Consider the following 27,693-nt stretch of genomic DNA (forward strand, 5'->3'; position numbering starts at 1 on the left):
CCAAGCAATCATTTTCAATTGAAAGCAGAGGTGGTGATGCTATTACAAGATTGTCTAGAGCAGCAATTCCCAACTGGTAAGACATGAGAACATTTAGAAAAAAGGAGTTTCATGAAGTCTAGGCTAGAAATCAGCAGAGAAAAGCATCAGCATGATGCAGAGCAGCACCTTCTTGGAGTGAATGCTTAAAAATGTCGAGCAGAAAACTCTTTCCCAAAAGGTGTTGCCAGTTTAGACTTCAGTCAGCTGTGGCATGGAGATGGACAAAGCGAGCTCGTGCCAGGCTCTGTGTGGGTATATTTGGGGTTCATGTTCTATCTGTATTCTAATGCCAAGTAAACATCTATCTGCAGAAAGAAAATGTTCATACAATAAGCACCTTTCTTGTAACAGCGCATGTGCCAATGGGTGGATTCTGTATGCATGCACTGCAATTTTAAAAGGGGAGTAGGATCTACTATAGACAGAGTTCCCTGAACTTCATCAGAGGTCAGGGATGTATGTACATTTGTTTTGGACTAAAGGGAAACACATCTGTACAGTCCAGGGTGTGTCACCACCATACATTGAGGAGGAAACAGCCTAGGAGTAATAGCCTGGCTCCAAGTAATTGGCATCCAGCTGTACTTATGTACTATGATCATGCTATGAATGGTGTTACCTGGCATCAGATTACCTGTGAGTTAAACTAGCTAATAGCTGTCTTTAGTATTTGTTTGTATCAACTCATAGGTTTACTTCACTTTACAGATATTCTTAAATTTTTCTTGAAATTCCATTGTGACTTCACAGAAAAGAAATTCTGAAGAGGAACTTTCAACAGTGAGAACTGAGGTATTCAGAACCTCTGAAAATAAAGTCACTTTGCTTTAGGATTCCCATTCCAGTGATTCAGGTTTAAATAAAAAAAAAAAAAAAGGTCTCCATTTATCTGTTTTCAAAGTCCCAGAGCCTTTAAAACAATGAAAGCGTCTTGTGGTCTTAACAGATAGTCGATCTAAGGGAATTAGGATTAAGAAAAGTATCACTGCCAGCAGACAACTTCCTCCTGAAGAGGTGGCAGCAGTTCCTCCTAGTTCACTCATTTTGTATTGCATCAAAAGGGATGGCTACAACTTTTCATGGACTCATGCTGGTAACTGCTCTCATCCTTTGCAGAGGGTTGTGCTCAGTAAGGTAAATGCTGTACCAGGAAAAGGCAGCATCTTTCACGGCCTCCTTGTAGAGCCTACCTGGTTTGCAGGACACATCCTCTGTCAATGGCTGAAAAGTTCACCTAAGGATCAAAATGAAAAGCATTGAAGTCTCTGCAGATATAAAACTCATGACACTGCCGCAGCTTTGCTGTGACTTTCTTGTCTTGGCCACATTTTTCTGAGCTGTTGAGTGGAAACAGAGTGAGGGGAGAGAAAGAATTAGAGCCTGGACTGTGGTTTGCTCCATCAGCCCTAGAGGTATTCTGGAGCCTGGTGAGGAGGCAAGTTCTCTGCAGCTTGTGTTTTCCCTTTTCTTCAGCAGTTAGGAACCACATTTTAAGATACCTAGCAGTGATTTGATCACAGCACAGAGGAGTGCAAGATGACAGAAAGGAAAGGCTTTACCCATAGAACCTGGGCTTTTGGTGTGTCTATCCCCGTATGTGTTTATGCTCTGGCTATAAATCCATTTCAGATAAAAAATCAGTTGCCTGTTTTTTTAAAAATGTGTTAATAAAACTTTCAAAAGTACTAGAATAAAAAGGCTTTAAGTTTGCCATGTACCTGGATTTCCTTGCCCCTCCCCTTCAGGGTCTCTAGTTCCACGTTTTGAAACAACATTTCTCAGGTTTTAGTATTGAAGAGGATTCAGTTTGTCCCCATCTCTCATTTGCTCTTGCTTCAACACTACTTTAGCACAACACAATTAACTGTAAATGGTTTATTAAACTAAACCCCCTGCCCTGGATTTGGACGTCTTTAGGCAGATGTGGGAGTGTGCCAGCCCCCACCAGGCTCTGGGGATGGGGGAGAGGCAGAGGGCAGCCCCGAGTCCCCCGTGTGCCCCAGAGCTTCCCCACTGCTGGGATCAGGGTAGCAGGTGGCAGGGCTGCAGCTCCCTACAGAGCCCGACACATTCCGTACGTTCTCATAGGTACTCTCAAACACATCCCGTAAGTGTCCTGTCCAAGCCCCAAACAGACATGCACACACATCCTCGATGCACTTCACAGAATCACATAATGTTTGGGGTTGGAAGAGACCTCTGTGGGTCATCTAGTCCAACCCTCCTGCCGAAGCAGGGTCACCCAGAGCAGGCTTCACAGGACCTTGTCCAGGTGGGTCTTGAATATCTCCAGAGAGGGAGACTCCACAACCTCCCTGGGCAGCCTGTTCCAGGGCTCCGTCACCCTCAGAGTGAAGAAGTTCTTCCTCACGTTCAGATGGAACTTCCTATGCTTCGGTTTATGCCCGTTGCCCCTTGTCTCGTCCTTGGGCACCACTCAAAAGAGTTCCCTGCATGCAAGCTGTACACTCACCCCACAAAACATAGATACATCCCATACATATTTCATGCGCACTCCATGCAAGCCCATAAACACACCGCTCGATACTTCCTCACGCATGCACCTCGTAAAGCCCCCAAGCTCACGCTGCCTGCACCCCCATGCGCGCCTTGTACAGCCGCCACGTCCCTGTGCGCTCTGCTGTGCGCGTCTCATACAGCACCCATATGCCCCCCCCCACCCGCACAGCTCCGTGTGCTCCCCGAGCTGAGCTACCCCACCTGTGCGGGGGCGGGGCCGGGCCCCCCCCCGGCACCGGCGCTCGCTGCGGCGGTCCCCGGGCTCCCCCCGGCCGCTGCCTCATCGGGCTGCGAGGCGGCCGCCAGCCCGCGCTGGCGGGGCAGGGAGGGAGTGAACGGGGGCCGGGCCGACCGCAGCGAGTATCGCCGCCGGGCACCGCTTCCCCCACTGCCCGCAGGGCCGAGCCGAGCCGGGCTGCCGGTGGGCTGCGGCCGGAGGCGCGGGCCGGGCTGGGGGGGCTCGCCAGCGGGGTGGCTCCGGCAGCGCTGCCCGGCGCGGCGGGGCGCGGAGGGAAGCCCGGGGGCGGGCGGGGGGGCAGCGGGGCATCCTCCGGAGGCGGAGCGGGCGGAGGAGGAGGAGGAGGAGGAGGAAGGGGGAAACCTGCTCCTCCGAGGGCCGGGGCAGCCCAGCCCAGCGGCGCGGGCGGCGGGCACATGCCGGGCTTGGGGCACCAGAGCGGCGGGTTCCCGGCGGTCGGCTCGGCCCGGCTCCCATCCCTCCCCCTGCCCGGGCGCCGGCCGGGCTCCGGCGGGGAGCAGGGCTCACCTGCGGCTCCCCTCCCAGACGGCGTTCATCCGACAGGGAGCAAACCGCGTGGTAAGTACTTGTCATCTTTTATGTGTGGTTTGCTGTCGGTTTATTGTCCTCCGCTGGCAAGTAGCGAGGGGTTGTTAACGACAAGCCTTTACAGGCTAGGCTGTAATCCTCGTCCCTTTGGATCTCCCCCGGGCTGCCGAGCCTTTGAAATACAAGGGTGCGGATGTGGAGGCACAGGTACAAATGTTCCTTCACCGCACGGCTCCATCCGTCATGTTTCAGGCAAGATGCATGTGGTGGTTTGTTTGGGTTTTTTTGACTTTTGCTGTTCTCAGAGTAATTTGTACCACGTTGCACAGCACACTTCGGGTCTCGGAGCAGGATAAATCCCGGTGACACCACTTAAACATACTGCATAAAGATGGGGAAAGGAGATGAATGCTTAAAGTCATTAACTCGGGGCCGGGGGGGGGGTGTGGAAGTGAAATCACTTCTCTGCGTGTTGCCTTCACGCTATGGAGCAATTTACTTTTGGGGATTCTTTGCCGTTTAATCCTCTTTCCTGTGTGTGCACATCTGGACTCTGGCCTGGCACCGCTCCCTGCACCCAGACTGGAAGGGAGCAGCGTGGCAGTACGGCAGGGCTGGAGAGCAGCAAGGAAAAGACAGAGGATCCTTCCCTGCTCTTAGAGCTTAAAGATACTTTTTAGCCCCAGCCTTGTCCTCTGCAGAGTAAATCCATAGGAATACTTCTCCTGGAGTCAGGAAGAAGAATTGAACGTGTTTTGAACCCTAGATCATGCTTTCTACAAAGGGAATGGCTGAGAGGAATAGTGCAAATACCTGGTCCCACACACCCTACTTCTGAGGGTCTCCAAGCGTTGAACACTGTGGAGGGTGAGCATGGAGCTGGATGACGTGCAGAAGGGGTGTTCCCCACTAAGACTCTCCAAAGCGATGCCACCTCTTAGCGGAGTGCTGGAAATACCGTTTCTGTCAGTGAAGCTGCAAGGGAAGAAGGAATTCCTTTCACACTTTAAATCCCAAACAGAATGACTTATCTCCCTCCTGCTACTTCCTGCACACGTCTTTATTTTTTTTTTCCTAATGACTTGCATTATTATTTGCCAAATATGGTATGTGTCTTCCTGTGCAACTTTATATTTGCTGAGATGTTCCTGGAACTAGGCTCTAAGAGCGCGTTTTAGGAGCCTTCTGGTTTTAAACCAGAACCGTATTTACTAATAACTGTCAGGTGGCATGAACAGTTAATTTTCATCTGGCACATATCCACCTCATTTTCTGTTTCCTCGAATGGTACTATTTTTCTGTAGCTAGTCACTACATGCGCTGTAGTTTGTAACATAGTGCTCACTATAATGCATTTCCATAATACACTTATGTTACCCTCGTCTGTAGCATTTTGCATTCTAACCCTACAGGACAAGCATTTGAACTCCAGTGGTAACTGGAGTGACGTTGCTGATCATAGCAGGAGAACGTTTGCCATCAGAGGACCAGCCACTAGAAGGGTAGGCAGCACCTTTTTAGAGAGACATGAGCAGAAGGAAAATACCCGGTTTAATCCACATCACAGCTAGATTTTATATAAATGTGGGAGGCTCACACTAGTTAATATCATTGACCCGATTTTTATTGGTCTTGTAGGGAAATCTTAAAAGGTCTGCTGCGAAGAAAGTTAGAAATCTGATACCTTGCTGTTGCAAGCATCCCTCCATAGCTTTAGTTGCCTTGCTACATGGTGCAAAGGAGGATGAAGGAAATAAATCAGTCAAGTTCTGTTGGTTTGCTTGTACAATGCTGAAAGGGGATTTATAAAGTTTGGAATAAGCAGTGATTACGTATTGTCACTGGCTTAAGTTAAATGTAAGAGACGCATGATTTTTCACCAGTTTTTGGTCTGTTTTGTGTTCTCCCTGACTCCTCCTTTAAGATCATTAGGACTTCCTCTGGGCGATGATCCTATTTTTACAGTCAATCAAAATCCATACCAATATCCTTACGCCGGCCAAATACACTGTATTAGGAAGACTATAAACCAACAGCTACAAATTACTTTCAGAGCTCTCCTAAAACAAAATGCAGATGTAAGTGGAGTTCAGAACTGCTCCAAATGCTGTGCCTTAAACTGGTGGATGTCTAAATCTGAAAAGTGTGCTCAGGAGCTCTGTCTGAGAGCCATGTAGGGAGGTGGCTGAGATTTTTGGTTAGACTCTGGAAAACTGGGAGCCACAGTCCATGGTTGTTGGACTCTTCTAGGTAGTTTGGGTTCACACTGGAGCATGGTCTGGAAGGGATCCAGGACCGTTTCTTCCTGGTTTTGCAGAAAGACTTGTCTCATCTCCTTCATAAACTTGTCAAGTTCTTACTAAAACATGCTGCAGTTGTTTGCTTTTGCTGTGTTTAGAGCTGTACTCAATAGCTTTTCCAAACTTTAGGCATATGAGTTAGGAGATAATGAAGGTATTTTTTTTTTCCCCTTGGCTGGTTAATACCCTCTTCTCTCTTTGATACTAAATTATTAATTTTTAACCTCCCATTGGAAGGTAGGATGTCCTTTCCCACATTGTTCTAGAAATATGTTGCTACACCTGTTGCAGTAGACCTTTTAAAACTTTTTCTGAGCCTGAATGATGACAGTGGCACCCACTGTTCCAGACAGGATCTCAGCAAGCCTTGTACAGCTGCCTTCGTCCCCTTCACTGATGGAAACGCTTCCGCAATACACATTACGATTACATATGCTGTTTGGATTTCAGCATTGCATGCAAAGAAGATATGATTAACCTATAGTGCTGAAAAGGATTCATTAGTGAAGCCAGATGGATCCAGGTAGGGTGGACTCTAGAATTTTTTTAAGTTTATCAGACCTTTAAATGTCCCCTATGTTGTCTGTGATTGCAGTATGGGTTTTTCTAAAATCTGTGTCTTTCCTGAAAAATTGTAAAGGGTCAGCAAGGTCTGTCTCTAATAACGTCTTCATTAAGCCTCTCTACAAACAGAAGAGTATACTAATTGCCAGACTAACATGTCATTTGGCTCCATGAACAAGCTACTAAACACTAACTTATGAATGGAAACTTAAAAGGATCATTTGCAACCTGCTACATGAAAGAAATACCAAAATGAAATGAAAATTCTTTTGTACCTCTGTTGTTGTTGTGGTTGCTATTAAAGCTGATGTAGAACTCCAGTTTAATTTTCCTGGGAATCTTGACCAATTTTGTAAACTTTTTTGCCTCTGAAGCTTCAGCGGCTGCTCCCTGTATAAAAGCTAGAAATAACTGGTTCTGCTTTAGTAGAAATGAAAGGAGAATTCAGCTCTATAGAAATGAGGAGATTAGAGCTCCATGAGGCATATACCCATTTAAGGCTGCTGGAAATCAAACCCACTCGAATAATCTTACCTCTCGCTTCTGGTGAGCAGAAATTCTAGGGAAAAAAAATTCCCTTAGTGACTTATTAACAAAGGCTTTTCAGGTTTACTGGGATTTATCATGTGAACCTAATCTACCTTTTGTTCATCCAGTTGGCAGGTTTTAAGATTTAAAAGGGTCTGCAGAAACTCCTCCCGCAAACTCCTTATTTAATTAAAGAGGCTTGGTGCATTATTTACCTTTGAGTCTTTCATTTATGTGGGAACAAGGAGTTGGGGTTAACAAATTGTAAAATATTTGTGAATGCTGCATTACAAGCAGAGACAGGGAAAAGAAACAGAAACACTGGCTATACCTTCGAATTTACACTGACCATTCACTCAGAAAATCTGGAAGTGAGGCCACTCCTGCATAAATACTAAAGTATAAATACAGGTGTTTACAAGAAATTTCCCTGCCCCTGTAGGTGATTCAAGAGCCTGGATGAGATTCGGTCTTCATTTGCTTCTACGGGAGCTCTCCAGAGTCGTCGGATGTGCAGACTGGGCCTTGCACATCATGCTATTTTATATATTTTACTTTGGTAGTTCAGCAAAGACAGACTAGTAGCTGTGGTTCTCTCACTGTTTTTTCCCACTTTCTTCTGCTCCCCCACTCCATTCATTGATGTAGCTGTGAACATCAAGCTGCAGATAAAACGACTTCTGAGAGAGCAATGGGATGCAGCTCTTGCCAAAGGCAATTAAGTGCTTAGGATTACAAAGTACTTTACAAAGTGTGTTCTTGCTGAATCCCTTTCCTCTTCTGCTTGCTGGCACAAAGCAGTTTCTTGGCACTTACCTTTGTTATAATAAGTCTAAGCATTGCTAAACTTTACTACAGCACGTCAGCTCTTGAATTAAGTCTAGCAAGATGCAGTGTCTTGCATTTTGAGGACAGTCTTGCTGGTGATTCTGCAGTAAGAGTCAGCTCGACCTCATCACCTCTACTGTAATTGAATTAAATTCACTCACTTGCCAAAAACATGGCTAGCTGATGGCATATTAATTATTTGAAGTGCTCTTTTGTATGTACAGGATTCTTGGTGCCAAAGGCATTTTTAGGGCTTGTGATGCAGCTGATGTGCCATAGGATACAGAATTGTAACTGAGGGATGTTTTCAGTTATTTTCTTCATCAAGAAAGGACTGAAACAGAGCATACATTCTGTTTGAAAGTAGAAGATATAACCGGTGGGAGAGGGAAGAGACGCTGTGTTTGCCAGTCATGTGCATCACTTGCTATTTTTTGTGAAATGTGATAAATTGCTGAGAGTCCACAGGTGGTCTGAAGCTGCAGACCTCCTGGCTGAGGAAAGTGAGTGATGGCGTGTGCTGTTTTACACACCCAATACAGTTTATTTCTAATTGTTGCACAGCAGGTTAAGACAATTGCTCTGAGTTGTGTTTTTGCTGATGCTTCTGTTATTCTTCAGCTGTTTTGTGATCTGGGGTATTCGCAGAGTGACAGGATGATATCTGGACAGAAAGATGTGCACAAAATGATACTGGAACTGCATGGTGGAGGATAATCAGACAGCCAAGCCTGTAGTTTCATACCCAGATCTTTTATATACTGTCTAAACCAGTGTAATCCAGCTTTCAGTGGGAAACGCTGCTAAGCAGCAAAAATCACTATCCCAATTCTTAATATCAGCAAAATATTACGAGATGACTGGGTAATGGGGAGACCAAGGACAGAGTTGCAAATACTCTTATAAAGAGCATCAGGATTTGAGTGGCTGGAGAGACACAGTGGTACTTGGTCTGGCATAGACACTCTCTGAGATGTCCCAAATAATGAAAGGATCCCTGTTTTGTGAGTTAGCTGAGCTTATCTGCCTGGAAGTATTGCAAGTTTCCTGTTTGCTTCTGAGGCATAAGAGAGTTGTGTTTTGCAGCATGAGTCACAGGAGCTGCAGCTACCAGCTCTTAGTTCTGATCAGGACATTGTTGCATTTGATTTCAAGGTGATGTTGTTTTGTTAAGTGCGCTAAACTAATGAATACTCCTGGTGCATAACAATAGGTGAACAAGGTGAGACAGAGGTGTGAGATTTTCCATATCTACCAAGTGACAGTCACAATTCATTTAGTGTGTAAATGTGCAGTGCAAATAACAAGGATGCCTGCTTTAATACCCCATTATAAAACATATGTACTTGTGGAATCACATTTTCTGCAAAGTTAACTCTTAAGAAGTTGCTTGTCTCTGAGTGGAAGAAATATATAATTCCATTAATTCCTTATAATGATGTAAGCAATTTGTTAAATACCGAAGTAAAGGGTTTTTTCATTCATGTCTTTTATTTTATGCCATGTATTTCGAACCAGTGTCACTTAAAAAATCTAAAAATAAAAAAAATCATTGACCATCTGTCCTGAACAAGGGTTAACCATCTGATTTGGTAAAGTGTGAGGGCACGTTCTAGAAGAAGAACTCACAAAATCTGGGTCAGGGAACCACTGTCTGTATGGTCTTACCTTGTTGATTATGTAAGAAGGAAAGTTACAAAACAGAAGTAGTAAGCAGGCTGTGTTTAAAATACACAGGAAAGAGAAATTTATCAAAAATGGCCTGCTTTATTCAGGTTATTCACCTTAGATCTTTTATGATCATAAGCTTTCCTTTCCTTTGGTGGAAGAAGAGGAAAGTTTGAAGTCGATGCCTTATGTCTGAAAGTGTTACCGGCTCTCCACATCACCAGTTCAAGCCCAGCCTAGTTTTGAGGGTGACACACCTTTTCTGGTTTGTGCAGTGTAAGTTTACTCCAGTGCCACTGTGGGTTGGGTTGGTGGGGTCTGCCTGTCCCCACGCTGCTGCTGTTGAAGTGCTGGCGTTCTTGCTGTGGTGGCCTCAGGGGGTGTATGGCGGGCAGAGCCTGTGAGACATTGCAGAGGGAGCCCTGGCTTTGAAATGTAACAGCTGGGCTATGGGTGTCTCACAGCAGTGCAATTCCTCTGACCTCAACAGAGTTGCAGCATTCATGGTTTTCAGTAATGTGTGAGCAAAACCGGGCCTATATTCTTTTTAACTGGTCTATTTAGCAGCTCTTTCCCATTTGCAGTCTCCATGCCAGTGACAGGAGCTTCCTGGAACTGACAGGAGACACAAAAGACCCTCTTCTCTAAATCACTGGACCTTAAGAATATTGAAAGGATGTTACAACAAGCCTCATAATACACCATTGTCAGGCTCTCTCTGAAGATGCCTGCCGTGATATCGTACCTCTAAGCTTTCCAGAGGGGGTGTGTTGACCCCACATGGAAGAAAATAGAAGAGTAATGGTTTGGGTGGCTGCGAGGAATTTTATGGTACTACTTCCCCTGGGTGTAACTTGAAACCAGCTGGAGGTATTTAGTGCTGACTGAACTCGTATCAGTGAGAGGCAAGCAAATATCTGAGCATGTATTGTGCAGTTTTTTTAGGAGGAGATCCTGACTTGTGTGTCTATGCACGTCTGGGTGCATCTTTCTCACAGACAAGGGAGTGGTGAGAGAAGGCTTGTTTCATTTTCTGCTTCATTTCCCTTTCTTCTTCCTACTCACTTGCCTGTTCCCCCGCAGTACAGCAGTTTTTCATGTTGCTGTGAAAATGTCCGTGCTCCTGAGCAGAGTGAGCACAGTTGAATGGAAGAGGCTGCTGGTTTTTGAAGCCTGAACTTCAGCATTCCCAGCAGAGTTGCAGCGCTTGCGTCCTGCGCTTCCTTCAGCCCCGCTCAGGGATGCGCCTTAGCGGCGTGTGGTACTCTTGCAGGAGAGCTGGTGGCAAGCTACCTCTGTGTTGCTGGCAGAACAGGCCGGAGTCAGAGAATTTAATTTTTTTATTATTTTCTTGGCAATCAGTACAAACGTCTGATCACGGATTCAGATATTGAGGAACTAGACCACCACAAACAATTATGAAGTTGCCCACGTAAATACTTATTCAGCCCTTTCCCTCGTAGTCTCTGCTTGCTGCACACTCGCTGCAGGGTGCAGAATGGCGGCAACACTGCGGCAGGCTGTCCCTCGGGGGTGTCTCTGCCCCCTTCCCCATGGACGACCCCATAGAGTGTCTCCAGCCCTCAGCAGCTGCCATTTGCTTTCCCCAACACCTCGTGTCCAGGTGCTTCTCTGCCTGATGGCCATTTTGGCTCAGTGGTCAGGCTCTGGTGAGGGGTGGATCTCCCCCCTCAGCGCCAGAGCCAGCGGGAAATGGCCGAGACCAGCTCAGGGCGGCTCATGGCCTCCTGACAGGCCGCCCCACTGCACAACCTGTCCCTCAAGCCAGTAACAACATCGTTATGCGAGATCTGTGAATAAAGGTACGGCTGTGGGGCGGCGGTGAGTATCCATGAGGGAATCCCCTCACGCTGAGGGGCGCGAGCTGTGCCGTGTCCAGCAGACATGGCTGGCCTGGACACCTGCCGGGCAGGCTCAAAGCCACTGCCTCAATTTTGCCTCAGTCCTGACCTGTGGGACTAAAGCTTTGTTGGAACTGATGGGGAATTTTGCTGAAGTTACATATTTAAGTCAACCTGAACATAGGTACTGGGCTACTTACCGATCGATTAACCATACCTCACGCAGAGTGAAAGTCAGTCTGGCTATTTAAAAGGCTGTTTTATTGGGTTTTCTTCAAAAGCTTCTAAACTTAGTGAGCAGAAGTATTTCTCCTTCTATTTACCCAAAATCGTGCTATTATCTAGTTTCTCAAGTGACTAATAAAGAATATAGTTATCATTCAACATATTTAACTCTTATCTGATGTGAAACTCAAAGTTATATTCCTTCTCCAAGGTATTTCCAAGCTATAGCTGTGGACGTTGAGGTATGGAGACCAAATCAGTAGTCCTGGTTAGCCCTGGACAGAAGTAGGGGCTTGGTTCCTGACCGGGCCACAGTGACATCCAGAAAATGAGATTGCAAAAGTTAACAGCCTGCATGGCATCTCGACAGCAAGGGTGGAAAGTCAGAGATGTTCAAATCATTTACTAGGTAAAATAGTGTGGAACTTACTCCTTTCTCCACATGCATTATTTTCACCTTAGATTTACTGTAGTGTCCTCTTACTGCAAACTCTATACCACTTCATCCTTTTTGGTTTGCCTGAGATAGTAAAAGTAGACAGAAATGTGTAAATACATTTTAGTACTTGACATTATACTGTTTTGCTTTTTGGTTATATTGTATTTTGCTTGACAACTAAGGTAACTTGCTTTGAACTTGGTGTGATTACTCATCAGTGCAGGAGCACCGTGCAGGATCCTGCAGTGTATGGTAGATATTGGCGTAGGGAACTGTAGTAACACAGCCTACTTCTCCTTAATTTGGTGAGGAGAAAAACACATGGTGTTTCATGGCTGGACTTGTCTTTTCCAACCTGTGAGTCTATGTCTGTTAATGCCTGTTATGCGTTCTGTGGTGAAGGGAATTCACTATATAGCTTTCCAGTGGTAGTTCCCTTCTAGCCAGTTTTACTACAAGCATAAGGTTTTGAAACAGACTGTGTCAATAGCAGGCCTCAGAGTTAACTTTGTCAAACCTTACTAATTTTTGATCTGTGTAGCATAGACATTTTTTCACCAAGAACCAAACAAATATTTTCTTTTAAAACTGTAAGAGTTACAAGATAATGAACTAAATTGAATCTCAAAACAAAGGATTTATTGTCTTGAAGACAAACTTGTTTTAATTGCCCTTCTTGTGAGGTAATTTTTTCTTCTGTCCAAGCTTATAGTTCACTTACGTGACAGGAAATACCTCTTTGCTGATTAAATATTCTTGAGGTGTAAATAACTTACTGTCTTCAAGGACAGTGTTCATTTAAAAAATGCTTCTAAAATTAAACTTTGTGATTAATTGAAAATTAAACTAAAATCTTGGTTTACCTGGGTTGGTAAAATAATTACTTACAGATGCCTGTACTCTGTGTACAGATGTAGAAAGTGCTTTCAGGGAGAAGGATGTTAAAAGAAAAGCTTCTGTAACTGATCTGGGTGGGTTTATTTCCTATTTTTTGCTATTCATATAGTGGGCTGTCCTACTCCCACCCCTGCCATGAGAGGTAGTGAATATGTCTGCTTTCTGTCAACTTGCTTCTTTGCTAACATTAGAGTACAGATAAAATAACAAAACAAATCCAGAAGCTGCACAGGAGGAAGAATACCAGCCATGTGTATTTTCTTTTATTGCATTGTTTATGGATAATTATCAGTAGATACTAAGAGACAGTGGTCAGCATGTTGACAGAAAGCAGACCTCTAAAACAATATTGCTGTATTAAACCATGTGATGAATTCTAGTCTGGTTGTCACAGTGGCGGAGGTCCTTTCCTGAAGCCCTGGTGAATCTTGGTCATTGCTTATCTTCAGGAAGTGGCATGATGTGTGAGAATGCTGAGTGTACCTAAAAAATGAATAACATTAAAACTGCCTCAGTGTTCCAGCTGGCCCAGCATTGTGTCCAACAAGTTAAGAAAAGATTCTTCAATAGCTTCTCTCCCTACCTCTCCAGTTTCCACAGCTCTTGAGTTCAGAATATTAGACGATATGCACCCATTTAGTTCTTTAAGTGTCTATTTATGGACCTGTTGTCCAGGAGATTTAATGCCTTTTTGAACCCATGGACATCCTCTGCCTTCACAGCCTCGTGTGACAGCAAGTTCCAGAATCTTGTAATCTGCTGGGTAAACAAGTATTTTCTATTCAAATGGGTTTATTGCTAGTTTCAGTGAGTATTGCCTTGTTCTAGTGTTGTGGGATTTGGCAAATAACATTTGCTGCATTCAGCAGCTCATGGGTTTTTTGTTATACCTGGTCTTGTCTACCCTCAACCTTTTCCTCTCCAAGCTGAGGAGTCCCAGCCATTTTAGCCTCTCCGTGTAAAGTATCTGCTCCATTTCTATTTGTTTGTCCTTTTCTGCACCCCTCTAACATTACTATGTCCTTCTTAGTATGTGGAGAGCGGATCACAGCACTCTAGTTGTGGGAGCGCTCACGCTGTGTGAAGTGGCAGCAATGCCGTCTTGCTTTCTTTCTGATGATGCCCTGTTATTTTGCTGACTCTTTTGACTACTGCTGAACACTGAGCCAATGACTTCAGAGAACTGTCAAGGATGACTCCAGCTTCTGAGTAGGAACGGTTAAAGCTGGTTGCCTAGATGAATTACTCAAAATTTCATCTGCATGAAAGCCTGGCTGCTAACTTTTTTCCCAATCAGATACTTTTGTCACTGAGGAACATGCTGAGTAACACCAGTCCCAGCACTGATTCCAGGGACCGCACTGTTTATTCCTCTCCATCTTAAAAAGTGTTAAGCTCTATCCTTTGCCTTCTTATTCTTTCTAATGTGCTCACTCTTACTGTGAATGAAGTTGGATTTGCCAGTGTGGTTGCCAGGTTTCCCTACACAGCCCTTCCTGCAGCTGGGAGTTACGCAGGCCAAATATGAGAGTCCTCCAGTACAGAGGCTCTCTATAATGCTGGCTTGCACATCTTGACTAGTGGTTCTTCAAATTCACATTTGAGTTTATTCAGAACGTGTGTGAACATTGTTCTGTCCCAGTGTTTTATTAACATCTGACTTCCTTGTTTGGTCTAGTATTTCCTGAATTTCAGATTGATCTGGCTCCTCTACCACATCCACTATGAAGAGTGCAGTGAGTGTGGAAATGTCCCCAAAGATTTCAGCAGTAAAGACCAATGTAAAAAATTCACTGAGCTGCTCTGCTACAGCTTTATCATGCCTATCTGCCCCTTCTACACCTTTGTCATCCAGCAGTTCGACCACTTTCCTAGCTGGCTTCCTATTGTATTTAAAGATCTGTCTACTGGCACCGTGATCTTTGTTTGCAGGCACTTTTTGGACTGTCTTTTAGCCTTCTGCATTTCCTGCTTACTTTTGACTTGTGGGCTTCCTTGTCTTTACTTAAGCAATCCATTTTCTGTTTCTTCCCTGAGGCTTTTTGCTTTTTGGACTGCTCCTTTTTAATGACCTCTTTCTTTCTTGCCACATCCTTATATAGTTCTCTTTCTTAAAGTTTGAATATCTGTACGCTGCTTTTGTTTAGTGACCCTTAGTATCAGTGCCATTCTGTGTCACCTAACAGGCAGCCCTTATAGCTTTCTCTGTTTTGGATTGTACCTTATACTTGGAAGTCTCCACACTGGAGAACTGTATATGGATGTAGAATAACAATGGATACTATATCGTCCCTTTCTTTTCCATGTGAGCAAACACTGACTATTTCTGAATGTCCTCATGTGTTGTTGATATATGGCAGCTATTAGTACTCTAATACTCTGTGGAAGTCATCTATTAAAATTGAGAGGCACAAGCTGGGCATGAAGCTGTTCTGGGTGCTAATGGAGATACATATATTACCTATTGCATGCACACAGTACATGCAGTGATGATTAAAACTCTGCACTTATACGTGTTCTAGCCCAGGATTTCATAAAATACAAAACTCCTGCACTTCAAACATCCAGGAAGAAGAGAGCCTTGCTTTTCCAGTTTTGCAGACATGGAAAAAATGTGAAGGAGAACACTCCGTGGTTATATGAGAGGTCTCTGTGGAGATGTTTACAAGAGATGAAGTGTGTTTATATTCATTTCTGTGCAGTTACTGGAAGATTGTCCTTCTTCCATAAAGCACGTGCATGCATTTGAAGGAGCAGTACAGAAGTTTATTCTCTACAGATGCACTTTGAAGGGCTGCTTTTATAGATGCAATCCAGCATTAAAACAAGATAAGCAAACAAGCTGTCATTGATTAATTTTGCTTAGCTGGTCAAAGCAATATTAAACAATAACACCTAGATAGCTGAATAAACCTAGTACTGTGTTCTCTTTGCACTGTATCCATAAAGTCACATATATTTTTTTTACTACGAGCACAGGACTGGACTGTTTGGAGTTTTTTTCTGGACCACATCCAGTCCCCTGCTATAGCAGTCACCTTGCATTCTGTAACTAGAAACACTTAAATTTGCAAAGCTTGTCTATTGGAGCCTTTGTTTAACTTCTGAGTGCTGGACCAGTCTTGTTTCAAATCTAGCTATGTGTCTGTGCTTTGTTGTTGAAGGTCTTGGATTCAAGCCTACTGTGTATCTACCTGGACCAGAAAGCTGTTGGAAAAGTACCTGCTGTCTCTGTGTGATGACTTTGCTGATGAGTTGCAGGAGTTCCCCATCATATGAGGAGCTAAATAATAAAGTAGAGCTGTATTCTTTAAAAGCTACTGAAAAAAAAAAAAAAAGTGAAATAGTCCAGAACAATTTCTTCATCAAAGCTGACTGGAATGACATCCGTGGTGAAAACCTGTACCTAATCACTTCCTTGTAATATGTGCAAGGGAAATGATATTAAGCAAAAGAGTTGTGTATCAGAAGGAAGAACCTGACGTCATGATACAGAAGACTTCTTACAGTCCTGTATGCGATTAATCCGCTCTCTTTAATGGTTGCTTATCAAATGAAACTTCGGTAGCTGTCAGGATCTTTTGTCATCATTGGCTTCTGTGCAGGTATTTAGCTGTGGAATTGTTCTCACTGCCAGGCTTCAGAAGGATTTGGCTTGTTATCTATGTATCATTTTCTACTTTACAGTTAGACTGGTAGGTTTATGCAGCTACGCCAGCCAGACTTCACACGTCTTATATTTAGGTATTGATAGTTTCAGCAGCATGTTACTTTATGTCTTTCTAACTGTAAAATACATTCATTAGTGTGAGTTACTTGCAGGATTTCTATTAGAATCTTTTTCAAATGGTATGGTCAAATACATAGTTCTTACTATGTTCATCGCTAGGCTTCAAAACACTTTACAAAGAAGTATCAGAGGGAAAGAAGTTTCAAAGGACTTCTCTAAGGTCTGAAAAAAGGTAAGCAAGGTGAAACTTCTGATTGCAAGTCTGAGTGCAAAGTTGTCTTAGTCTAACTAAAACCAATTTAGGAGTTCACTGAGTAAAACTTGTGAGTGAATACACCTGCATTACCTATAGTGTAGGCTGAGTCTTGATTTACTGTACTGGTAAAAAAATATACAAAGAGAAAAGTCACTTTTCCATTTGTACCCATAAGAATATTTAAATATTGTAAAATATTTGAGTTCTTACCTTTAAGCTGCATGCTTCATATGCAGAATTTTTAGAGCTCATTGGAGATTTTTTGGGGGGTGAATTTTTTTAGCCCAATTCTTTGTGAGTCTCTAATGTAAGTTTTTGCCCTGTACTTCCAGTAGTATTAGTTCTGTTGGCTCAGCTGGATTAATTAGCTCAAAAATATGTAATTAATTTAGTGGCAAGCAAAAATATTAATTTCTTTCACAATGAGAGACTCAATGTAAAAATGGTTTTCAGAGCTTAACTCTGACTTCTTATTATCCCTAGCTATTCCACCCCATCTGCAGACCAAGAAGATTTTTAGGTGCTTAAACTGGACATGAAGTTATTACTAGCTACCTTTGGAAGTTTGTACCCTGAAAAATAAATAAATAAGATTAAAAATCACCTTTTAGACTTATTACTTGAACTCCCTGTACCTTGCCCCTTCCAGATGACAAAGTTCTTCACTCTTTTTCATCTTCAAATGAGAGAACCTGAACGTGCTTTATAGGCGAACTCGTCTGCAAAGCTTCCAGGCTTGCAGGAGAGAGAAAGGCTTCTGGAAACTAAAAGCAAAAAACTTACTAGAAAAAATCAAAAGCTTTGAACTTTTTGACAAGTACTGAATCTCAACTTTTGAAAACAAAGCCGGAGTTTAGGTTCAGTGTCAGGACTTGATGCTGTTATTTTGGACAGTTCAGGTTAACTTAAATTCAGAACAAGGGCTGACTGCTTCTTTTTGTGTTATGGAGTTATGTAGTACAACAATTAACTTGGAGTTGTGTTATGCCAGCTGCTGTGCAAACACCAAGGAAGACCTTGTCACTGCCCCTGAAGAGTTTTGTCCAAGACAGTGAACAGCTACTGATTTCCACTGCAGTGATTTTTTATTTTTTTTAATATATATTTACGGAGAGCTGTACTGAACTGGTAAAACTGAATAGCTGTGATTTGCTTGTTTCTTTAATCTAGGGGATTTGCTGTGATTCTACTTTCACTCCCTGCTTTTCATGAGTGTTTGTCTTTTCATTAGTCTTATGTGTGGTTAAAATACATCTCATAGAAAACCACCTGTTTTTTCATTTGAGGAAGAAAGATAGGAGACCAAAATTGCATGCAGCATTAGTTTTTTCTTTTTCTGATTTGTTACCTTTTCTCATGCTTCAGAAGAAAGGCACTCTCAAATTTAGGTTGCTGCAGCTTTAATTTCCAGGTCCTGGGTTTTGGTGTGTCTTTCTCTGAGATAACTTTAGCATCTGGTACTACTTGTCTCCCTCTGGAAGTACTTCTGCTCTGTGTGATAAGAAACCTTGTAACCATCTGAAACTGAATTTTGTACATTTTCTGGCTGCAATAAACATATATGTACATATTTATGGTTTTTAATATATTTTCACAATCTTCAAATCATTGTCATGCCCTGTTCAATTCTCTCCAGACTTTTTCATTGCTGTTTTAGGGGTTTATATGGATAACTGTACTGTTGAGGCAGAAGTGTGAGAGGACTTGCATTTGCCTGCAGTGAGGAGGTGGACATTTTCCTTTACGTGTGTGTGCGTCAAACCGAGAGGCCTTGCTTGCACTTCTGAGTTCTTGAAACGGTATACTTCAACCCAAACACTGCGGAAAAAAATGCTAATGCTGTATGTTTTTTAAAGAAAAAAGGAAAAAACAAAGGAGAGGAAGAACTAACTAGGCCCTGGGGATTGATCTGGACTGTGCCTTATTACCACAGCTTTATCCTTTCCAGTTCTTAAAGATGCTGTCGTTTATTGAACTCTGATGACCTGATTAATGCATTGGAGGGATGCCTATAGATTGTGGTATTGATATTGCTTCCAGATGATTTCCTGGCAGGCAGATTGGCAACACGATGTCATCTTTGTGGTGATGAGGGGGAATAGTGTGGAATTTTTTGTTTTTTTTATGGAGCTTGTCTCAGTAAATGAATACCAGTCTTTGGGTCAGTTGCTCTGAAAAACAGTAGCCTTGTGGTAAGCTGAATTATCTAGATTTATTGGAGTCTATAGAGTAATACAGTAAAAGGGTATGATATCTATATTGCTTGCAGAGAGTTAAAAGCCCCGTAATACCTGCTTCTCCTTCAGTCAGCAGGGAGCTCTATTTTGAAGTTGTATGTATCCTGTGCTTGTGGAATCTACGGGATAATACCAGACTTGTTTCTTGGGTCAAATACTGGATTTCACAGGACTTAATTCAGAGCCTTAAGTTCAGTCAGTGCAGCTGTTAGAAATTCTTGACACCACTATTTATCAATTGTCTTCCTGTATTTTGTTCTTTGCCCAGGTAGCACTGATCATTCTCAACATAGGTGTGAAAGGGTTAAAGTGAATTGCTGACAGCATCCAGTGGGTCAGAATAAATAACTGAACTGTGCCTTCTAACCTTCCTCCCTATCTCTTTGTGACAACAGTGTAGCATCCTACCCATTTTTGTGTGCCAAGAAATCGCTTTCTTAGTGACACAGTTTTGTTTTCATGATGACCACATGTACAGCTGGTTCCATTTCACCCATGAGACTGAAATAGTTTGTGAAGTGTCATCTTATTTTATTGTTAAAGAAAAGATTGACCTCCAATCTCCTTTTGCTTACAAGGGGATTTCTTCCATATATTGATATATTAAAGTGAAAACTTTTTGGGCAGAAAAATGAGATGGGAGACTAGGAGTGTCACAATGCAGTTCATCCTCTGTATCCAAGTTCTTTTAATCCTAGAAAACTGTTTCATTTTCCTGAAGGGAAAGGAGCTGGATTCAGTGGGAAGTCCCTATCCTAATAAAATGAAAATCAGCTTACTTTCTTGGCAGGATTTTTGAGCTGTGCTGTTTCACCATCACTAACTCATTTCAGAACCAGTTCAGCTGTGTCTAGATGAGTTGTTCTCTGTGCAAACAGTAGTGTACATATATTTTGTTCATTATAACTTATAAGGAATGAGATGGAAAATTCCCTGGATTTTTTTCTTCCACCTTCATTGCATTACTCTTTCACACCACATCCACATAGACGCGTGATTCTACTCATGGACATGCTAAGGCACAGTTTTCTTCCATTCTTATCTGTTGATCTCTTTTTGATGGCAGAAGAGATCAAGATGGAATGGAATGATGTGTTTTGCTGACCTCGGGACCCCACATGCCCCCAGTTGCCTGCGCAGAAAGTGCTTTATTGGAAGGTGGATGCTGTAGCTCTAAACTGTTATTACACATGTTTTAACATATAATCTAGGGAGACCATTGCACTGTTTGACTTCTAGCACTAGCAGAGAAGGAAATAATAACCTGCTATAGGAATAAGAGCGTTGGCCAGATTTTCAAACTTTAATAACAGTTTTTGTTGTGAGGAAGCTCTGAAATTGCAGTGGTTCTGAGCCAGGCCACGCTATAAATCTGCAATGTTAGAGACAACTTGCTAGTAACGCTCTCTGAGATATCTTACAGAAAATGTGGTTCTTATTGCATTGTGTCTCTTCATTCCAAGAGGACTGGCAGCTAGTTCTACTACTGTTTGTGCCAATGAGGCTGTAACTGGTTTTTTTAATCATCAAATTAATTTTCTTCTAGACCATGAAATAGTCTTCCACTTAGACACAGGTCTAATGGTGGGTTTAAACTTGCTACAGCCTCTAGGTTAGTAGTGTGCAGTGTAGCAGGGAGAGGCTCATGGTTTTGGCAAATCTCCACTTATCTAGTTCTCTTAAATTGTTTGTGACCTGTCCTTCATCAGCTTCACTACGGAGTCCTATCTGCTTCTGTCTACAGTCAGGCCAGTGAAAATGCCATAGGAATTCGAAACAATGCATACAAGACACAAAGGGACAAAGTCAGCTCCTTCTGTCATAGTTCTAAGCCAACTAAATCCTTAGTGCGTGATTTGTCTTGTGTATATATGGCCAAATGTTCCCATGCAGTAATTAAGGGCAACTGTCTGGTGAGCAGTCTCTAGTGGAAGGATCACTAAAGCTTTCTGTGAGAAAGCTTTTGAGGAAAATCAGTGTTCCAAATTCATTTCACCATTCTGGTCATCTTCTGAGGACCCATGGCAGCCTGAAGAATACAGAAGCAGCCAAAGTCTTGCTCTAGTTTGGATTACATAATTGAATTAATGTGGAGAGAAAAATACATATTAATGTCATTGGCTAATGTCTTCCATAGGAGAAGCAATTAATTCAAAATGGGTTCATTGCTATAGGCCTTTGAGAGAGGCGGGGAGCATCTTGGCTTAGTCAGTCTAAACCAAGGAAATGTGAAATAGAGATTTATATTCCCAGCTTAATTCTTAAAGTGTGGGCAGGGAGGGAGAAAGGGAAGTGTATTCAGTGGCATGAGGCTAAAGGCAAATTGCCCAGATCTGCCCTCAGAAATGTAAGCACAACTTTCAGTAACTTCCGAGGGAAGTGCACATCATGATGAAAGAATAATGTGGTATGCAGAAGTATCCAAATCCAATACTATCCTTGCAGCAAATGAGACCCAGTGGTCCATGGGAGCCTGTCCAGCCTTATTTACAATAGCTGTGCTGTATAACCGCTTTCATACTCTGATCTTTACCTGAAATTAAGCTTTCTTTAGCTAGTGAGAAGCTGCTTCTCTGCCATATTGGAAGCGTCCTTCTGATTTCTACCCTAATTATATTTGCTGTTTGTTTTGCACCTGTGACTTTTATGTCTCTGGTTATCCCAGCCCTTCGTTACTCAGAATTGTTTTATTTAAGTGTTTTTCTGTTTGATTTTGTTTGATTGAGGTCTGTTAACAGTATTTTATGAAGAGTGGGGCTAAAACCCATGAGAGGGACGTTTACAGCGAGAAACAAAATGAACCAGTAGGGCACACACACATCGAAGTTCGCCTAGTTAAGATGCAAAACTGCAGCTTTGAGTGTAGAACTGTCCCTCTCCAAAGGCCCAGCTGATCTCTGATCTCTTGCTGTGCTCCTTTGCCATCTGTGCACGAGGAAGTGGGAGGCACTGATGGCCTTATGCACAGGATCCCTGGAAATGCTCTGACCTTACCCAGGGAAATGAGAGCTGTGGCAAGAAATTAAATTAGCACAGGAGTTCCTAGTTTCTAATTTTCTATCCCAATTTTTAAGTCCCTGAAAATCAGTAGCATGTTTAGCGTTCAATGGCAAGAGGTGAGATGCAGAATAGTAGCTTCCAGAGGTGACTTATGAAGAATTACTAGTTTGAGAATGTGAGAGGTAGCACAAAGTAGCACTTTATTTTGTGCCAAGCCTAGTACTTCCTAAAAATAAATAAATAACAATAAAGATTAAAAATTTCCCCGTTAGTACACTCGGGATGAAGCTGGAATGCTCATTATTTGGTCTCTAGCTTTTTTGCTTTGTGTAGGTAGCACTTTTCAGAAGTGTCTATGTTCTGTTGAACATCAGTGGAATTTAGCAAAAAGTAGCTGAGGAGCTCTTTAAAAAATGTGTTCTCTATGAATTATGTTGCTTTTGTCATGCATTTGTCATGACTCTCCAGGGAGGCAATGCTGCATTTGGAGCAGGGAGCTTACCTGTTTTTGCTGTGGTTCTCCTGCGTGTGGGCTGAAATAGAACGTCAAGTTCTCGATCTGTGTGGAAACAGGAAACAAGGCTGCTGTTCCATGGTTAAATGCATGGAAAAAAATGTGAATTTGATTACCTTTTTGGATTGAAGGACTTGAGCATAGAAGGTTTGTTTAGGTATGCAGGTCCTCTCCTTGGCCGTATCTCAAGTTTGTTCCTCAGTAAACCAAAATAAGCTGTGCAAGTATAGGGGAAAATATCACTTAAAACATGATACATTGTAGTAATGGATTTTACACCTCATAAAGCTGTTAGGTGGTGTTTCATGAGAAGAGTAATGAAAATGTAAATTTACAGTAGCAACAACATGAAAGAAACTGGTTTGCTATGAGGTTCCTTAAAGTCCTTCTTATTTCCATTTGAAATAGTCATTGAAGCCCAGTGAGTATTGCTTGTGAATTGTGCTGTTCCTGCCTACATCAGACAGCTTGCTCAGGGAAAGCCTAGAAATAATGCAGTTAAATATATAGAGGGTGAATGTTTGATTTGGATGCTTTCTTCCAGTTTCATCTTTTCTTAAAGCATCAACATTCGCACAGTTGTTTTGTTGCAGTGGAAGTCATAAGGAGGTTTTGATTAGTTCTTCATTGTGAAGCTCATTTGGATAGTTATATCGCAACTGCCTTTCTATTTATACCAGTCGCCTTGGGAACTCAGAGAACCACGCCATGTCTTAGTCTGTTGTGTGGCCATATCTCCTGCTTCCTCAACCAACACAGAATATCAAAGGTAGTAAGTGAATAAAATAAAGGTTTTACAGAAACTTTATATATAAAAAATTAGTTTTATAACTCACATCCTTCTCTTTGCAAAACTGTCATGCAAGCTGGTAAGACTCCACCTTCCCCCTGCACTGGAAAGTACCAGAAACTTCAGTTAAAGATGTCTTTTGTAGCTTTGCTTTAAATTACAGTTATGGGCAGTATTACAAAAAATCAAATGTTAAATAGTGTTTGGCTTGTATCTGCTTAGGTGGAGAATTATAGCATGCATTTCACTTCATACTGCAGAAAGTCTAGCATTTGTTTAGTCTGCAAAAGTGCTGCTATGGCTCTTGCCTGTGCACCAGATTTGGATGACGTGAGGTCAAACCCAGATTTGCCCGCTTTCATTTGCATAAAGTAAACCTGAAGCTTCCCAGCTCCCCTCCTGTTCTCTATTCCCCAAAAGTATTCTAATATTTGGCATTTGTAAACACAGGATTTGGGATTCCATGTGCATCTGGAACTGATAAACTGTTGGTATTACAGAGATGTAACCCTTTATACCCCTAACCTACGAATTCTCTAGAGAGAACTTACAGGCACATCTGATGTAGATGCAGGCAGATGCCTAGCAGCTAAAATCAAATTGAAAAAGTTGCTGTTGAATAAGTGGAATTTTCATTGAAAACTATGTAACTGGGGGAGGAGGGGGAATAAAAACTATAGAATGTGTTTGGCAATCAATACAGCCATGATATTTTTGAGCTAGGAACTGGAGGGGTGTGAGTCAAACAAAACTTGTCAGATGGCATTAGTAGGATCTTTTGGAAGAGACAGAGCAGTGACGGGGAAAAAAAAAAAAAAGCCCCAAACGAAAGCCTCACCCCTAGCAGAATCTTGGATTAGTTGAGGTTCAGTGAATGGCTTTGTTTAAAATGCAAGAAAAGAATTTAAATAGAGAAGGCCTGATAAGGTGCAGGGCATCACAGATCTGTTTCCATAGTGACATTGCTCAAACAGAGGCTTAAAGAAATGTGAATAACATTGCAGATGAACTCTATAGAAGAAACCAGTCTTCAGTGGGGATACTGGCTGTTGGTTGTTTGATTATTTTTCGCTATTACTTGGATTTTGGAAAACGGTAGTGAGAGGAGAACAAGGGCTTAGACAAACAATTGGCTTCTACAGACTACTGCTTACTTCCAGCTCCTGCTTTCTGCATTTTACATGCCCTATCTGCTCATTTTTGCTTTGACTGTTGTAGTTGTTTAAAACTCCATTCAAGTGTTTTTAGAAAAAGAAATAGACACCCCCACCCCCTACTCACCTATACTGAAGCAAACACAACTTTATACCAGTGTGGGATTCAAATGTGCATGTTCCTTCATGTCTGTTTATTCTCCTTTTTGAATAAAAAGTTGTAGCTGAACCATTTACTTAAAAATGAGCTCAGTGTGAGCGTAGCACAGTACATTTAGTATTTCATGTTGCCCACTGTCCTAATCATCCTATATCCATTGGGAAATTCACCAAGTATCACCTTCTTCTCATAGCTGATGCTATTCCCTTTGAAAAGCAGGGTCAAGCCCTGATTAGAAAAAAGCTGTTTGATGTTACAAATATTTTGATGTTGGAGTTCTTCCTTCCATTTTTCTTCTCAAAATTGCCATTCTGCATATTTTTCTTACCTAAGTGCACTCTGAAAATAAGCACAAAACCATGAAGTTATAGATGTATAGAACATATTTTAAGATTAAAAGCATACCAGTCATGTCCCTGTCTAAATTATGATACTTTTTCTTAAAAAAATATCATTATTTAAATAAAACAGCAGTTCTTGGACTTGAACATTTTAGTACAGGATGAACAAGCAACCTAATAAGAAGATAAATTTATGTAGAAATAGGTCAGGAAAAATTCTGTGCTGCTTTAGCAACTGGACTTCAGTGCATAGAAGGCTGGGAGGGACACTGTGGGAATGCTTTTTTATGAGAATGGCCAGGTTTAGACAACTCTTACTCAGAGCACCTTCATATTTTGGACAGATTAGTTGTTGCCTATCATTACCATGACCAGTCTTCTCAAAGTGTTTGAGACTGTATGGAGTCTTTGGAGTTGCACCCAGTCTAGATCTGATCATTAGCCTGTTTTCATCTAAGAACACAAGTAGTACGAACTGGAAACATGTACTCATTGAATCCGTTTACCTTTAGTTAGTGAGAATTGTCTAGGGAAGAGTTTTTTCTTCGGTGATGTAAATGGATTAATTTTTTTCCCCAAAGTGATTAGTTGGCCCAAAATTTTACCTTTAAAGTAACTTGAATGTATATTGCAAAATATTAATTATCTGTATGTCGATTCAATAGCTGTTTTATGAAGACATATACCAAAGGTGCTCAAAAGCAGAGGGAAGAAAAGCAAATAATTGTGAAAGTGCAGTGTCTTGGTAGGAACATGTTGACTTTAAACATACTATTCTAGTTAGACTGTGTGTTTGTTTTGGTTAAGGAAACAGACTAGTACAAATGTCTTGTGATAGCATAAATTCGAGTATCTAAGACTGTGATGATAATAAACTTGGAAGAGAATTCACTTTTAAATGGATGTTTCTGCAGAAACTATTTATATTTTCTAATTAAATCAGTTTTTACATATTCCATGGCTTTTTTCTCTATCATAGCCCTTCTGAGTGCCAACAGAGAGATAATGCTTATTAAATTTTCCCCGTTTTCCACCCCTACCTCAAGGGGTGGAAAAGCTTACATTGAAATTTCTCATTTCACTTCTTGTGAGGGACAGAGCTGGGAATCACAGACACCAGTGTCTTTATAAAAATCTTTCTAACAGTACTACCTAGTTTGGATTTTAAAAATAAATATTTGTATTCAGTGTAACTTGATTCAAAGTATAAGAATTATTTAAAGGTTAAATGCATCTCATTCTCCTGGAAAGAGTGATCAGCCTTAAAGCAAGCGCACCACCATGCGCTTGTCATGCTCAGCTTCCAGCATTTTTCTCCAACATCCAAAAAATACAAGAGGCAGAGACACCTTCAGTGAATTGCACTGACAGTAGATATGTCCACACATGCATAAGTAAACTATCAAAACAAGGGTCACGTTAGGGAGCCTTCTTGACAGAGCGAAACAAACCCCAGCTATAGAGCTTGTGACAGTAAGTCTGCTCAGATAGACTAGGAAATTCAGTGATTCTAGCTGTACAGGAAGATAACCTAAACCATCATATGAGTTATTTCTGCCATTACTCATTTAGTAACAGACTTTCGTGACATATTACAGGTGTAATTACATGATTCAACATGCATTTTCTTCACATAGACATATGTTTGCCTGCACAGAGCCAAGCCGACACTAACAAAGCACTAATGCAAGCTCCAGAGAGAGAATCTAAATTATACTACTTTTGACTCCAGATGAAAATGTAATGCTCCTTTCAGAGAGAAATTACCCAGTTATTACAGAAGCAAGTTGTTGTAGAAGCTTTACAAGGCAGGCAGAAAGTTCAAATGCAACCATATTCCTTCTAAAAAAGGACTTCCAAGAAAAAGATGCCAAGAAAAAAGCTGTACTGTGGTTAGGAACACAACACTGAATGAGATTACTGCTTTTAAAAATACATGTGTTTTCACAATTTTTAAAGTCAGGAGCACTGATCTTTTATACTCCGAACAGCTAGGCAGATATTCGACAGCTACCATGTGGAGTTTCAAGAACACACGTCTTTAGGCTGACAGAATATAGCAGTAGACTCAGAGATGTAGGACATTACGATTTCCGTGAAAGATCAGTAGATAGATATTGTTTGTTACGTCAGAGGAAAAACCCACAAATGAAAATATGATCAAAATGTGCCATTGTTTGCTGAGATCCACCAAAGTTCAAAGTCAGGATGACGAAGACAGCTTCATAAAATTTAAGTCATATGAGCTGTCCAAATTTATAAACTAGGCACCAGGCCCCAGACAGACTGAGAGTTCACCAGTTTTGAGAGATGCTGTAAGAGGTCTCTATCTTACCCAGGGCTGAGGATGAATGAAGGAAAACTAATAAACTGATAACCTAATGGCAGTCCCAGAAACATTAGGTGGAAAGCATCTCTACACATCTCTAACCCAACATCCCACGCAGCAGAACTACCATCAACACCCAATCAGATCAGCTGTGGTTTTGTCTAGACAAGCCTTGACTCCTTCCACAGACAGAGGTGCCATGACATTTTGGACTAATCCATTCCAGTGCCTCACTACCCTGTTAAGCTTCACAGGAACCACTCAAACTGCAACTTGTGGACACTGCCCCTCATTTTTCTCTCTCCTGCTACTGTGAAAAGCTTGGCTGTTTCATCCTTATCTCCCCTTCAAGTAATCGTAGGCTGCTATTTGATTGACAGTTCAGTAGCAACACTATATATAAAATCTTTGAAAACCTTCCACTAAAGTAGGAGACACTTCATGAAATCTCTTTGGAAAGGAAAGAGTTAGACTGAAGAGTCCAATTTTTCAGTTTCCCACCAATTTACAGAATTTTGTATT

General features: G+C 41.9%; 1 protein-coding gene across 1 annotated transcript in view; it reads left to right on the forward strand.

Annotated features, from left to right (window-relative positions):
- Nucleotides 1–3,223: 3,223 nt before the first annotated feature.
- The window catches only part of MYLK (myosin light chain kinase), a 231,747-nt gene continuing 207,277 nt past the window's right edge, over nt 3,224–27,693 (forward strand). Inside the window, exon 1 of the mRNA XM_075429844.1 lies at nt 3,224–3,379. The gene's annotated coding sequence lies outside the window, so the exon portion shown is untranslated. The remainder of the gene's footprint in view (nt 3,380–27,693) is intronic.

Source organism: Opisthocomus hoazin, chromosome 9 (genome assembly GCF_030867145.1).
Source record: "Opisthocomus hoazin isolate bOpiHoa1 chromosome 9, bOpiHoa1.hap1, whole genome shotgun sequence".
NCBI lineage: Eukaryota > Metazoa > Chordata > Aves > Opisthocomiformes > Opisthocomidae > Opisthocomus > Opisthocomus hoazin.